The sequence below is a fragment of the Eublepharis macularius genome, chromosome 18 (assembly GCF_028583425.1).
Source record: "Eublepharis macularius isolate TG4126 chromosome 18, MPM_Emac_v1.0, whole genome shotgun sequence".
Classification (NCBI taxonomy): domain Eukaryota; kingdom Metazoa; phylum Chordata; class Lepidosauria; order Squamata; family Eublepharidae; genus Eublepharis; species Eublepharis macularius.
The window spans coordinates 32,237,827-32,251,968 of record NC_072807.1 but is presented as its reverse complement, the minus strand read 5'-3'; the positions used below and the strand labels follow the sequence as shown (position 1 = coordinate 32,251,968).

General features: G+C 44.3%; 1 long non-coding RNA gene across 1 annotated transcript; it reads right to left on the bottom strand.

Annotated features, from left to right (window-relative positions):
• Nucleotides 1–12,735: 12,735 nt before the first annotated feature.
• On the bottom strand, nucleotides 12,736–13,669 carry LOC129345609 (uncharacterized). Its single transcript, XR_008598576.1, has 2 exons — nucleotides 13,606–13,669; nucleotides 12,736–13,487 (listed from the first exon to the last, which is right to left on the bottom strand). It is a non-coding gene; the product is annotated as an uncharacterized LOC129345609 (long non-coding RNA).
• Nucleotides 13,670–14,142: the final 473 nt, after the last annotated feature.

Here is a 14,142-nt window from a genome sequence, read left to right as displayed (position 1 = left end):
TTGGTGGTGGAGAGTGCCCTCAAGTCATAACTGACTTATGGCAACTCCTGGCGGGTTTTTCCTGGCAAGAGGCCAACAGAGGTGGTTTGCCATTGCCAGCCTCTGCAATCCTGGTCTTCGTAGGTCTCCCATCCAATTCCTAGCCAAGGCCAGCCCTGCTTAGCTTCTGAGGTCTGACGAGATCAGGCTCACCTGAACCGTCCAGGTCAGAGTGACTTCCTCTTTAGCAGCAGCCATTTGGGGCTATGCCCACTACCCTTTCTCAGGATCAGCTAGATTGTTTATCAGTGGACACAGGCCCAATTCATTGCGACCAAAGAATGGAGGAAGAACCTTCCATGCAGTTGTTTTCACAAAGCCAAAGTGAATTACACTTGAAAAGTTAGCATGATCCTAATAATAACGTGGATACATGACTGCTTCTGTTCAGAAAATCCAAATCTCTGAATTAAAAGATACAAATAGCGGAATAGAGGCTTTGAGATTACCACATTGGATTTCTGTCTCCCTTGCTGAACATGCCCCCGGGGTGACGGATGTCATGCTGGCTAAACTCCCTGGTAATTCCACCCAATTCTCTGCCCAATATTGAATTTCCTTAGCCAACAAGAGTCAACGACTCCGGAGCTTTCATGTTTTAGTGAAAAATGGGCCCTCTGATTGGAAAGCAGTTGGCAATTTGCTGCTCAGGGCTGGGCAATCTTTCCCTTAAACTGGAAATTGATGTTTAATGTGAAACTCTTCAATTGAAAAGCTGTCTCATCTAGGCTGCCGTTTCTGCTTAAATATGGATCTTCTCTGCCATAAATTGTATTAGTCGCTCATGTTAAGCCTAGCCCTGTCTTTCCCTCCCTCCCCTGTCTCCTTGGCTGTTAAACTTGCAAGCCAAACTGACATGTCTTTCCCGCCTTTAAAGAAATCTTTAAAATGCTTATAGCAGAGCAAGGGTTTCAAATCGACAAATCTGAATGGCAGTTGTAGGGTTAAATGCTCTCCCCAGCACAGCCCTAGGCAAATTGAGGCTGCACAAGCTGGAGAACTCTGCCCTGGTAGCTGTCAAAAGCCACTGAACAAGTGAGGAGAAAAGGTTGCTGAAATTAAGCAGTTTGGGAGCCGCTGTCAATCTCACGTGCATCCTTACAATGAATAGAAACAGAACCTGCAACAGGTTCTATAAAAACTGTTTCATCACAGAGGGCAAATTCTAGTCAGTGGAATTACAATGGGAAGAGGCAGCCCCTCTTTAGGGTACCCAAATATTGGTTAGGGAAGAGAGATGATCATTTTAAGAGGGGAGCAGCCCTTCAGTTCCCCCTTTCTTTTCAAGACACCTCCATTTTTCTTGTTCCCTGGCTTGCTTTCTTTTTCATTTTCCCTACTTTCCTGTTCCTTTCTTCTTTCCTTTGTTTTATTTTCCTGCTGGTCCATCTATTTTCATTTCCCCATCACTCCTTCCTAGTTTTTTTCCCCCCTGAGAAGAAAAGGTTTCGGAGCAGAAGTCTGGCAACAGGCTGGCTACTTTTGCAAGAAGGTTCAAAAACCTTAGAATAAACTCGGGTTTGCCCTCCTCATGAGTCCCCTTCCCATAGTTCAGTGATTTAAATAGCCTCACAGTAGACCACAATTTGCCAATAATAACAATGATAATATTCAATTTATACACCGCCTTTCAGGGCAACTTAACACCCACTCAGAGCAGTTTACAAAGTGTGTTGTTATTATCCCGGCAACAACAAACACCCTGTGAGGTGGGTGGGGCTGTGAGAGCTCCTAGAAGCTGTGACTGACACAAAATCACCCAGTTGGCTTCAAGCGGAGGAGGAGGGAATCAAACCGGTTCTCCAGATTAGAGTCCTGCTGCTCTTAACCACTACACCAAACTGGACCTACACTCCAAATAAATAAAAAATTCAAGTTCCCTTCACCATGTCCAAAGTTCCCAGTACTATAGTTTGATCTGTTCTCTCATTTAATGTTAGTTTGAATCTTGATTTATAAGGGAGAGAGCAAAGTAGAATTTGTAGTTCAGATGTAACAACCAGCTATGGTTTTCCAGAAGTGCTAAACTATCAAGCCACATGTGAGGATGAAGGCGAATCTTGCTAGAATCAAACTGAAGGTCCATCTTGTTCAGATGCCATTATGTTTAACAATCAATGACTGACACATTCTATGTTAATTCCTCGGGTATAACCATCAAAGCAAGTGGCCACCTCCACATCTTATGGGCAATGTGTTCCATAAATGAGTTATAGGCTGTGTGAAGAAGTACGTCAAACTTACTTAGTTTCCCAAATAAGAGCATGCTAGTGGAATGAAAAGGAAGCAGAAGTGACCAGGGTGAAGTGCATGAGAGCAACCAAAGAGGGGAGGTTGTCAAAGGACATGCAACCCCTGAGCCATATTAGAATGTGGCTCATATTGTCACAAAAATCTTGCCTACAAAGGAATAGAAGTAGAATCTTTCAAAGCAGTCTTGTGAGATCTCTGGACACTATTTGATGTGCATTTTCTCTTCCTCCTTTTTGGGGTGGAGGATTAACTGAAAGGTTTTTGTGCAAGCCTGGGATTGACTGGAATTTGGGAGATTTCTCTGCCACTTCTCCAGAGAACCTTCTAAAGGACTCCCCCCAGATGTGCAGAAATGTTCTCCTCATCTGCTAGCATAATGGTCAAGATCAGTCTTCCAATCAAGAGGCATTGGAAGATTGATCTTGGCCATTATCATAATTATAATATTTCCCACCTTTCTTTACTTATCGGTATGACCTCGTGTCATATCTTTTTCCAAGAATGTTTCTTCCGATCCACACTTCTCTTCCTATAGGCTAGAAGTGGGTTCCTCTCCTCTTTTGCTGACTTAACACTTATATTCCATTTTGTTTCATGCAGGCTAAAGCTGCTTTCTGCAGGCTTTGTGGGACAAAATACTTTCCCCCTCTCAAGTATGCGAAAGGTCACTTACTTTCACTATCTGTGCTCTTCATTCATTGCCCTGGATTGCTCTGCATATCTAAGCCAATTCTATGAGCTCTTTCTCCCTTTTTGCTATGTATAAACAGGTGCTTTCAACTTTCTTTTGCACCTGCTCCTTCCCTTTTTCTTTGGGTGAGTATCCTGGCTACATCTATTGTGTAAAATACATCCATTAGTAAAAGAATATTTCCCTGGTTTTAAGCTTACCATCATGTGTCTATGTAGGTGGTGCAAATACATTCTTCTAGTAGCAAACGTCCATAGTAAACATGTCTCTCTTCTCTTGCAATTTTTGCAGGCACATCTTTAGGACTCCTAGTTTCAAGTATCAGTGTTCTAAGAAATGTTGTGCATCTGTTAGTGCTTCTACCTTGCTTTAGCTGCATATCACTCATAAATTGCATAGTGTTAATAAAGGCCCTTAAAATATCCTGTTCCATTACATTCATTCACATCACAGTGATTAAGTGGTTAGGCTAAGAATCAGCGCTCTGCTGGTTCAGATTCCACTATGGCCACGAACTCAGTAGGTAGCCTTGGGTCAGCCACTCCTCTCAGCACCATCTGTATTGTGAGGATAATAATAACACTGACCTTGTTCACTGCTCTGAGTGGGGCACTAATCTGTCTAGAAGAGAAGTATATAAGCGCAATTGTTGTTGTTATCTGTATCTGATCCTATTTTGCAAGTTTTGTTATGCTAGGAATCAAGTTTCTAATGATAGATAAGAGAAGTGATTGTTAGACTTTTCATTCTACTCCTCCTCCAAAGAGCTTGGGACAGGGTATATTTTTCTGCCCTCTCCATAGTCCTGAGAGGTGGGTTTAGGGTTGCCAACTCCAAGTTGGGAAATTCTTGGAGATCTGGGGGGTGAAACCTGGAGAAAGTGGGGTTTGTGGAGGAAAAGGACCTTGGCATGGCATAATTCCATAGAGTCCACCCCCCAAAGTAGCCATTTTCTCCAGGTGAACTGATCTCTGTGGCCTGGAGACCAGTTGTAATTCAGAGAGATCTCCAGCCACTACCTGGAGGCTGGCAACCCTAGGTGGGTTAGGTTTGAGGAGGAGCAGGAGAATGTGTGTGACTGGCCCAAATGACTGGCTTTCTCTAACATAAAACTAACCAGACAGGTCTAGCCAGGACAAATGTTGAACATAGGTGCGCCAGTTCATTGAAACACTTTTTCCCATTTCCTGGGCATTGCTTAAGCAGCATGAGACCATTAAAATGACATCAGAACACCGTTGTCAACCCATTTCACAAAAAGGATGATTTCCCCCCTAGAAATTTCCTAATTAGCATGTGCCTGACAGGTGAACTGTATGCACTTGAAAGCATTCAGCATGGAGCTTTAAGCTCATGAACTGTGTTAATTTAAACAGTGCCAAATAAAACTCATGTAGCATTCCTTCAACAGAGAATATGCAATTACTGAAGAAAAGGGACATTTTAAAGAAGTACCTATGAACATGAAACTGAAACAGCAATTGAGACATGAGCAGAAATAACAATGTGAAGGGGAACCAGATTCTTTGGTTGACTGCAGGCCCATTTTTTTAGAATTGCAAAGAAAGAGAACAAATTCATTTAGGCATGTGAATAAAAAAAAAACGCTTTTCGGCCAAGGTGAAACAGTGGCATAGAGTTGCGATGGAGAAACCAGAGTTCAATTCCCCACCTTGTCATTGAGCCATAACAATCACTGGGTCAGACATTTTCTTTTAGCCTAACATACCCGACAAGGTTGTTGCCAGGAATGGATGGCACATGGGAAGAGGGAACACGGCACTCGAAGCTCCTTGAAGGAATGGCAAGATAAAAATATAAGGCAGGCCAACTCATAATTATCTATTTTTGGCACATGTTGTTGAACCTGATTGATCCACGTGGTGAGATCAATGATTTTATTCCTTATACACAAATACTTACCGTATATTTTTCTTACAGCTGTTCTTTCTGGTTTTAGCAGCACATTTTATGGCAGATTTAAAGCAGTTTTGCAAGAACTGTGATTCTGCAAGATGGACCCTGTAGCCTGCTGCAGCTTTCATCTGAAGCCCCCACTCAAATACCATCTGAAATAATAAGGTACGGGTATTGCTAGTTTATTCTCCTTTCTCCTTTGCACCGTTTGATTTGGGAGTGGAAATGTTCTGATTAAACAAGAGAAGCGGGAACTGATCTCTTTCCAAAATGATTGTACTCCCAGCTCCACCCATCCACCTGATAGCAGAATGTGGTCCCTGCAGATAAATTAAGAACTCCTTGGTTATCTTAGACCTAAATATATTTCACAAGGTCCACTTGACCCAATTTGTTTTTTGAAAAGAACAATGGAAGTGGATCCAACCATCCTCCGAGGAGTCAAGCCGCTTCTGTGTAGGAAGCCTTCTTAGTTTGGAGGAGAGTTTCAAACTTGAGCTAAAAGAAAGGTGGAATATAAATATTTTTTCTTTCCTTTACCCATAACTTAACAGCCTACAAGCCATATGTCAAAATATTTTAGAAGTAATTTATAACTGCATAGATAAGTATGGTTAGATCACACGTACACTTTATCTTGTTTGATAGTAAAATCTTTCATTTCTGTTGTTCAGAAATATTTTGTAGACGTTGAGTCCAAGGAGTAATATATTGATTGCGAAGTGAATTATAACAGGGGCAGCTAAAAAGGATATATGGGCAATTGAGTCAACTTGATCCTTTCAATAAGTACAATAAAGTTTCTCAGGGGGAATGATGGTAAAACGGCTCATCATCTCAGTGGAAGGTAATGCATTACATCTAAGTAACATGAAAGAGGATTGATATTTTGGAAAGAGATATTTAGCCAGTTTGAACATTTAAATAAATAAATAAACTTTGCTCAGTGGAGTGGTAGGATAAGGGTCAAATCCACACTGATGTTTTAAAAAAAAAAACCTAGCAAAGATTGTCAGCTACAAATAAATGTTAAAAACTATAGTAGCTCATAGGGGAGGCCAGGAAGAATCATGGAAGGATAAATAGATAATCTAACCACCACCACTCAATTCACATTTTCCTCTCCATTATGCTATAAACCCAAGAGCCCCATGGTGCAGAGTGGTAAGCTCAGTACTGCAGCCCAAGCTCTGCTCACGACCTGAGTTCGATCCTGGCGGAAGCCGGGTTCAGGTAGCCAGCTCAAGGCTGACTCAGCCTTCCATCCTTCCAAGGTCAGTAAAATGAGTACCCAGTTTCCTGGAGGTAAAGTATAGATGACTGGGGAAGGCAATGGCAAACCACCCCATAAAAAGTCTGCCAAGAAAACATTGTGATGTGACGTCCCCCGCATGGGTCAGTAATGACTCGGTGCTTGCTTTACGTATGCTATAAACTGCTAGGGACTTGAGCAGACTAATTCTCCCCCCACAAACACACACTTTTCTTTTTAAAAAAAACCTGTTGCTTAACTGCCATCACTATTCCTCTAAGGCAGAGAGCATGTTCAATTCTTGTGCAGACTATTGTGGAAGTGAAATGTTGGCTGAATCCACACTACCTTCCCCTTCGCATTTCTTCCGCTTGTCTTCTGTTGTTCTCCAGCGCGCATTTCCCCCTTTGGTGTTCTCACACCCTTTCCGATAGCGGATGTTGCGCGCCGAATTCTGTTCACATCTCCGTTAGAAATGCGCTTTTCGGGGCGTGTCCTTCCATCGCATACGCGATGACATCACTACGCATTTTTTAAAAAATTGTTGTTTATTTCCGATATATCGATAGTTTGTTGGTATGTGTAGTCGATTGCCCCTAATTTTCACTTTGGGTTAGGTCCGTCGTTTGCAACATTCATTACACCAACACGCATTTCTCCCAAAAGTTTATTTTATTCCGTACTGACAATATATCGGCAACTTGAAATTGCGAGGACCAACCCACCAAGTGTTCAGCGATAGGATGCCCACGTTTCACGTCAGCGCTCCTTCCAACTATTGGTCCCCTTTTCAGCGCGGGTGAATTTGAATCGGCATAAAAGCCGTGCGCTGTGCGTTTTTCCTTTGTGGGTAGTTAGAGCGGTGGGCGATCACTATGGCTCCAAGAGAGACGGTTCTGTTTCTGATCGGACAAGTGGTTGCCATGTTGCTTCGTTGCAGTTCAGAGATGTTTCGATCTTACAGTCGATACATCGCTCGTTCGAATCGTGCGACTGCTCGATTCCTTCATCAAAGAAGACGCATCCGTCGTCGCCTGCTTGCCTTTGCATCCCGACGCCGTCGCCGGATCCGAGCTGAAGGGAATGACCCTGCGTTACAGTGGTGTTCTGTGGCTGAGTTGAATGATCCCAGAGATTGCTGGGTCTATCCACGAAGCGATCACTGGTGGGAGCGGATAGTGCTCCAAGTCTGGGATGACCACGAATGGATCTGCCGATTCCGAATGTCCCGCAGCACCTTTGGCTATCTTGTTTCTGTGCTTCGACCTCGTCTGGAGAGGCAACGGACCACGTTTCGAGAAGCCATATCTGTGGAGAAGAGGGTGGCTGTGGCTGTGTGGTTCCTGGCAAGCGGCTCCACTTACCAGGTGGCAAATGACATCTTCGGGGTCGGTCGCTCCACCGTCGCCAGTCTGGTGATTGAATTCTGTCTGGCCGTCGAGCACAAGCTGCTTTCGAAGACCGTTCGGCTAGGGACCAACGTTGGGAGGGTAATGTCTTTCTGTTAGTTCATTAAACTGTTATATCGACACCGGTAGACATTGAATAATTCCTGACTTTAATTACAGAGGGCTGCACCATCCACCACTTGCGTGTCTGTGTGTGTGTGTGCCTTAACATTTCCAAAAAGAGTGTGAGTGTAACTTGTGAAAGTTTTCTTGTCACTGGCTTTGCACAATGAAGTTGACATGGTATGGTCCTGCCTCATTGCTGACATGAACTGTCTTCTCATTGACATGTGATTCCCATATGATGGTTATGGAGAAAGCAATTAGATGTGGTTCATTGAATGCCTTTGTTTCACATCTTGACTGGTTTGCATTTTTTATTTCCTTTTCAGATAATGGACGGTTTCCTGCAACTTGGGATGCCACACTGCATTGGGGCCATTGATGGCACACACATCCCCATATGTTCCCCTGGAGGAAGGCCCGACCAGTACGGTAACCGTAAAAGTTATTCATCAATCCTTCTCCAGGGAACTGTTGATCACCGGGGAAGGTTCATCGATGCAGAGATTGGGTGGAGTGGTCGAAATCACGACGCCTTCGTCTTCACTCACTCCGCATTCTGTGTTGCTATGGACTCTGGGTCCTTTGTGCCTGGCAATCCTACCATCTGTGTCGATGGAGTTCATGTGCCTCCCTTGGTGCTTGCAGATGGTGCCTACCCGATGCGCCGTTGGCTGTTGAAGCCATTCGGAAGATTTGCGGAAACAGAGGCACATAGGAGGTTTGACCGGTGTCTTGCTAGAGCACGCAATCGGGTGGAGTGTGCTTTCGGCCGCTTGAAGGCCAGGTTCAGGTGCCTGTCCCACAGACTATTGGCCAGAGAACAAAACGTGGTGTCAATTGTCACCGCCTGCGTGGTCCTCCACAACCTCTGTGAGGATAGGGGGCACGACATCGTTGGAGGGGTGGGCGATGTAGACCCACTGCTCATCTCCAGGGTGGCAGGACAAGATGGGGAAATGCAAGACAACCATCTGGATCAGGGCAAGGCGGTGCGTGAGGTGGTGTCGAGTTGGATGGCTCGTGGGTTACAGCATGGACATCATACATAGTGGGTTTAATGCTCTGATGTCAAGAATGTTCCTTCTCAAATTACTTTTTGAATGCATGATTCTTTATTAAAAATAAAGTTTGGATTTACTTGGTTCAATGACTGTGAAATTATTGAAAGGGAAGATTGCTCCACAGGAATCATTTTCAATACATTGAAGACTCTGATCAGTAGCACAAACGTTGTGGGGGTTCACTCCCACATGATCAAAACAAAAATTTATCCTGCACTTATGCATGCACTGTTATGCGACATCCTATGATCCAGAACGCGACATTGGGTAAGATGATGGTCTCTGCACAGTGGCCAAACCGGTTTCCCACGTGTGCCCCTTTGCCGTGTCTTGAAAAAAACTAGCCCAGGGTGTATTTCACCTAGGACTACCGTTGAAAATATTGACTCATACATAGAAAAATTAAAATAAAAAAAAAAAGGGAGAAAAAAGACAAGACACAAACCCCCCCCCCCCCCGGTTTGTTCACATTAATTTTTTATCTTTTGGTAAACCAATAAAAGGTTGTCTCCAATGTCTCAAGTACAAAGCCAATGAATCCAACACGTTTTGTTTCAGATCACGTTGAAATGTCTTGTAAACAATCCACGCAGTGTCCAATTTTTTTTGGTAACTTTTGCCTTCCTTTCTCACAATTTGATAGAGTTGTGTTCGCCATTCACGTTATTTTTAAAATTTGAAATTTCGATCAATCGTTAAAGTGCGCAGCGCTCTCCGCAAGATGATAACGGATGGTTTTTATTCGCGCCTTTTTTGAGAGCTGGAGACGATTTCGTGCATGCGCAGAAGAAGGAGTGCAATTTATCGATAGGGCATTAAGCACTAACAAAAATGGCGCCCAGCGGCAAGGGAGTGTTTTGGAGGGAAGCGGAGGTCGAGGCCATGCTGGAACTCCTCGAGAGAAGTGGAAAAGCGGAACGGGTGATGAAAAGCACCCATCTGCCTACTCGCCTGATCTTTCTCAGGCTATCAAGGCAGATGGGTGCCCGCGGTTTCACCCGTTCCGCGGAGCAATGCCGCTCAAAGTTTAAGCGGGTTAAGGGTGCCTTCTTCGACGCCCTGGAGGCCTGGCAGGGCATTCCCCGCCAAAGCGCTCGCCCTGCACACTTCTCCACGATGCTCCGCCTCTGGGAGCAAGCCGGGAGACCGAGCTGGATCGCCCGCCGTCATTCTGGTAAGGTGATTTTTTTTTAAAATTTGCAAAAAAGACTCTTTGCATCATTGCTTCATTCCATAGTCCTGTCCCTCCCCAGAGGACCTAATCTGCAAAGTGTCCAACATGTGTCTGGGGTGTCCTTGAGAATAAAAGAAAAAAAAATAACATCGAATCGATATATCATTGCCTTTTCAAGTGTCACATTAGAGAACCCAATATCTCGTTTTGACTGCCTGACCCATTTGAACGATTAGTGGACGGTCTGGCCCCGGCCCAATTTTTTTTCTAATAAAGCGCTACTCGTAGTCAGACCTGCCTCACAAAGATTAAATCCTCAGGTGCATTGGCCATCCAGCTCAAGCACTCTTACATACACAAGGAGTGCCCAAGCATCTTCCACGCCCAAATGCTGCACCAAACAAAAGGTTCCTTTTTTCCTGTCTACAAATTAAAAAAAATTGGGTGGGGGGGGGTTTGTTGCTGATCCAGTGATAGGAACCACTGTCCTTTTGTCCTTGGCTCATAAAGGGTCAGCAGTTAAGTGTTATATACTGGAATGAAAAAAATCATGTTTTATCACAGGGCCAGGAAAACCACTTAATGAGATGTCACTAGTTTATTCTAATTTTCTTGGTGGCTGCTGTAGCTTGCATAAACATAAAAAGTCATCTGAGCATCTCTGTTCTTTGTTTAATTTTTTTTTTAGTGGTTCATCGCAGCCAGGACGAGCGGCAAGCCTTGCCAGCAGAAGGGGAGACCAGCGGTGTCCAGGAGGACTACTCAGAAGAGTTGCCTGGCCCTGTTGATGTTGCCCAGGTTCAGACTCCCGCCACCTGTAAGCATGATGGAGTCGTGTGTGTCGAAAATCACAAATGACTTTATCTTTGTAATGTGGATTACCCAGACTAGAAACCCTAAAAGGGGCATTTAAAAGGATCACATCTGCACATTGACTGGTTCCCTCTCACATCATGTTGTTTTGTGGTGAACTGTTCCCTGTACAGTGGTGTGCTGTTAATCCGTGTCGCTTATCAATAAGCGTTGAGCACACCATCAAAAGAAAATCAGATGTTCAACCCACCAAAATTTTCCTTTTGGCATGGAAACTGCAGAATGAGCACAAACCTCTAAGCACAATCCGCATCCATGCCAAAGGATTGACATGCAATTCCATTTTGAACACCATGAAAAAAATTAAGGACAAGAACCCTTTTGCAAAGTAAGGCATATTCCCATTTGGACAACACTGCGCGCAATGTCTATGCAGAAGTCATAACTGAACAGCGTGTATTTCCCTTTTCTTTCCAAGCTGATCCTGCTGAGGCACAGCCCCATTCATCCTCCACACAGCGGCATCCAACTGAACAGCACACGGTGGAGGATGTCTACCGCCTGCTTAACGGCCTGGAGGGGAGAATTGGAGGGACCAGTGAGTGTTTTTTTCACCTCCCTGTTCTGATCACACCTGAGGGTTGCGGGACATCACTCCACATTGCCGGTGATTCTCCAACACCACATTGTCCAGCACAATAACTGTACCTTGCATATCGCCACGGCACATGCTGACCATTTTTGGGGGGGTTTTGGAACACCTGCTGCTTTTGAAAGAAACAGCTAAATTCCACTATTGTTGTACTGATAAGGCCGGGCGAACACACCCCCACCCACCCAAAACTCGAACCGTTCACTGATCCAGAGGTGCATTTCTTTTACCTCGAGGTCACCTAGAGGTCTCTGAAACATCAAAATTGCAATGTGTCATCTGTTGACGGAAAGGAAACATACTTTCTCTCTAACCGCCCGTTAGCAATAAAAGTTGTGGGTTGCATGGTGTGTCGGCCACCCCATGCTCCAACAGATGACAGCAAAGGAAGCGCTATCATGCATTCTTTTATTGAATCCCTGGAAATCTCAGTTTTGTTAAACATGACTGTTGTCTGTTGTTCTAGCAGCGATACACTTACTGGAAATGTGATGTGAGGGGCACATTAACATTCGCTTAACACTTCACTTGACACTGTTTTCACAGTTACCAAAATGATGGATAGGATGTCCTCGTTCGATGCCAGACTGACAAGGCTGAGCAGGAGAATGTCACGGATGGAGAGGCGGGAACGGCAGCGGGGACAGACCAACAGGGGTGCAACTCCAACAGAGGAGGGTGTTTAGTCGATTTTTGTTTGTGAGCCCCTTTTTTGTCCAGTCTGAGTTGTTGAATTTGGCCCTTTCCAGATCACTTTCTGAAATGTTAATAGTTGGTCCCATCATAGTTATAGGCAATTTTTAAGAAGCCTAACGTATCTTTCTTGTTGTGTGATGTTAGTTTGTGTGTTTGTTAATAAAAATTTATTCTGAGTTTAATAATCCGTTTGTGTGCCCCCATTCTTTCCAAAGGAAGGGCATTTGGAGTGATGTCTTACCACTGTGGCCGTCTTACAGGCATCTTTTTCCCAAGCCATCCTCAATGGACTTCAATTTGGAAAATTCCACACAAAACAACAATCCACAACATTGATCCACGATAGGTTCCTTGATCACATCACACCTCCCACACATTGATAAGGTGGATCTGCTAACATGACCCTTGTCTCAGCCGTGCTGATTGACATTCTCACGAGTAGCATCAGCTCACCTTTACGCTCCAAGACATACAAAAACCAAGGATTGTTATTTCAAAGTGAGTTATAAGGAGACAAAAAACGGTTCTCATTCCCCTTGTGGGTGACTATTGAAGATATTTAGTGTAGACCACCACCAAACCATGTTGACCGATGCTCCCCTTTATTTCTCCAGTGACGGTCAGTCATAGACAGAACAAGAGGAGGTGAGAATACAGAAAGATTGTCCTCAAGTTTGCAACATACAAACACTTTATTTTGGGTTTAACCAACAATGCTGAGTTCTTAGTTCGCCACATAAGTGATCATTGGGCTTTGGGTGGAATGTCAAGGCTGAAACTGCCAACAGTGGTTGTTGATCAGGGGCATTGACCGCAATCTTGTCTAATAGATTTGCATCACTCATCGCTATTATTCAGACATGGGCAATCACTTGATACTAACTGTTAGAAATGCTTTCCCTGACAGTGGATGGTTAACACAACACACAACATAACATGAAAGAGGGCTCTGTAAACAATTCTACAACGTCAACCTCTCCCGGGCCTTTCCCACACAGGAACGCTTAGCACCGGCTGCTCTGACAATTGATGGCTGTGATTCAGGAATTCTGAGTGCCATGTCAGAGGGATTGACCGTCTGCTTTTGCTGAACCATCAATTCCCCAAGCGTTTGCAGTGTGCCGACTGCAGCCCTCATTATATCAAGGTTTTCCCTCCATGCCTCCCTCAAATCATTCCTTTCCCTCCTTGCTTCCTCCAGAAAATCCATTTGTACCCGCTTATCCTCCTCCAACCACCTCATATTTTCCTGTCTTTCTGCTCTCCATTCCTTAAGCTGCTCTCGGTGCAAAGTCCTGTTTTGGCTGAGCATTTGGTCCGCCACACCATAAAGAGCGGCATTTTTTCGTTTTCTGTTTCTGATTTTTGAAAGACGTGTTCCTGGTGAGAGCTCTGCTGGTTCTAATGCTGGAGATCCTGCGCGTTCTGTGAATGAAAACATTGATTTTTGGTAGAAGTGAGACAAACATAACTCATACTGTGGCGGAAATCAATTCATGAAAATCTTATCAGGATCAGAGACAGAAAATGCAGAGTGAATTACCAATTGTTGATTCCTTGGGCGAGGTAGGGGACCCCCGCACACCAATCCAATCTTCCTGTGCATCATTGCAAGGCGCCATGTTTTCTGAGGAGACCACAAAAAAATGAGAGTCAGTTTGGAATCACACATAGAGATGCAGTTAGCCAGGTTTTAGTTGACATCCTGACATCCTTGTTTTCCAATGGGGGGGCCAATAGATGAAATGTCTTGTTGAATGCCATTCAAACTTCGGTGGGGGAAAGCTCTGTTTCCGCAGCAAAGCGCAAGATGATCGGCAGCATTTCATTGAGATCTCCATGTTCCAGCTGAGTTGTCACCCTGGAACAGATGTGCCACCAGGACTGATTTCACACATGATATGCACTTAAGAAACTGATAATCATTACCATTTTCAAGTAAAAAGACAGCGCCTGTCCTTGGACAGCAATATCGGGTGGTAATTTGCAGTACTAATCAGCGCATTTCACACCACCAAACAGCAACCACCTTGTCTATTCAGGAACCCTGTCCTGGCCATTCTTGGGCAAGATTATTAAA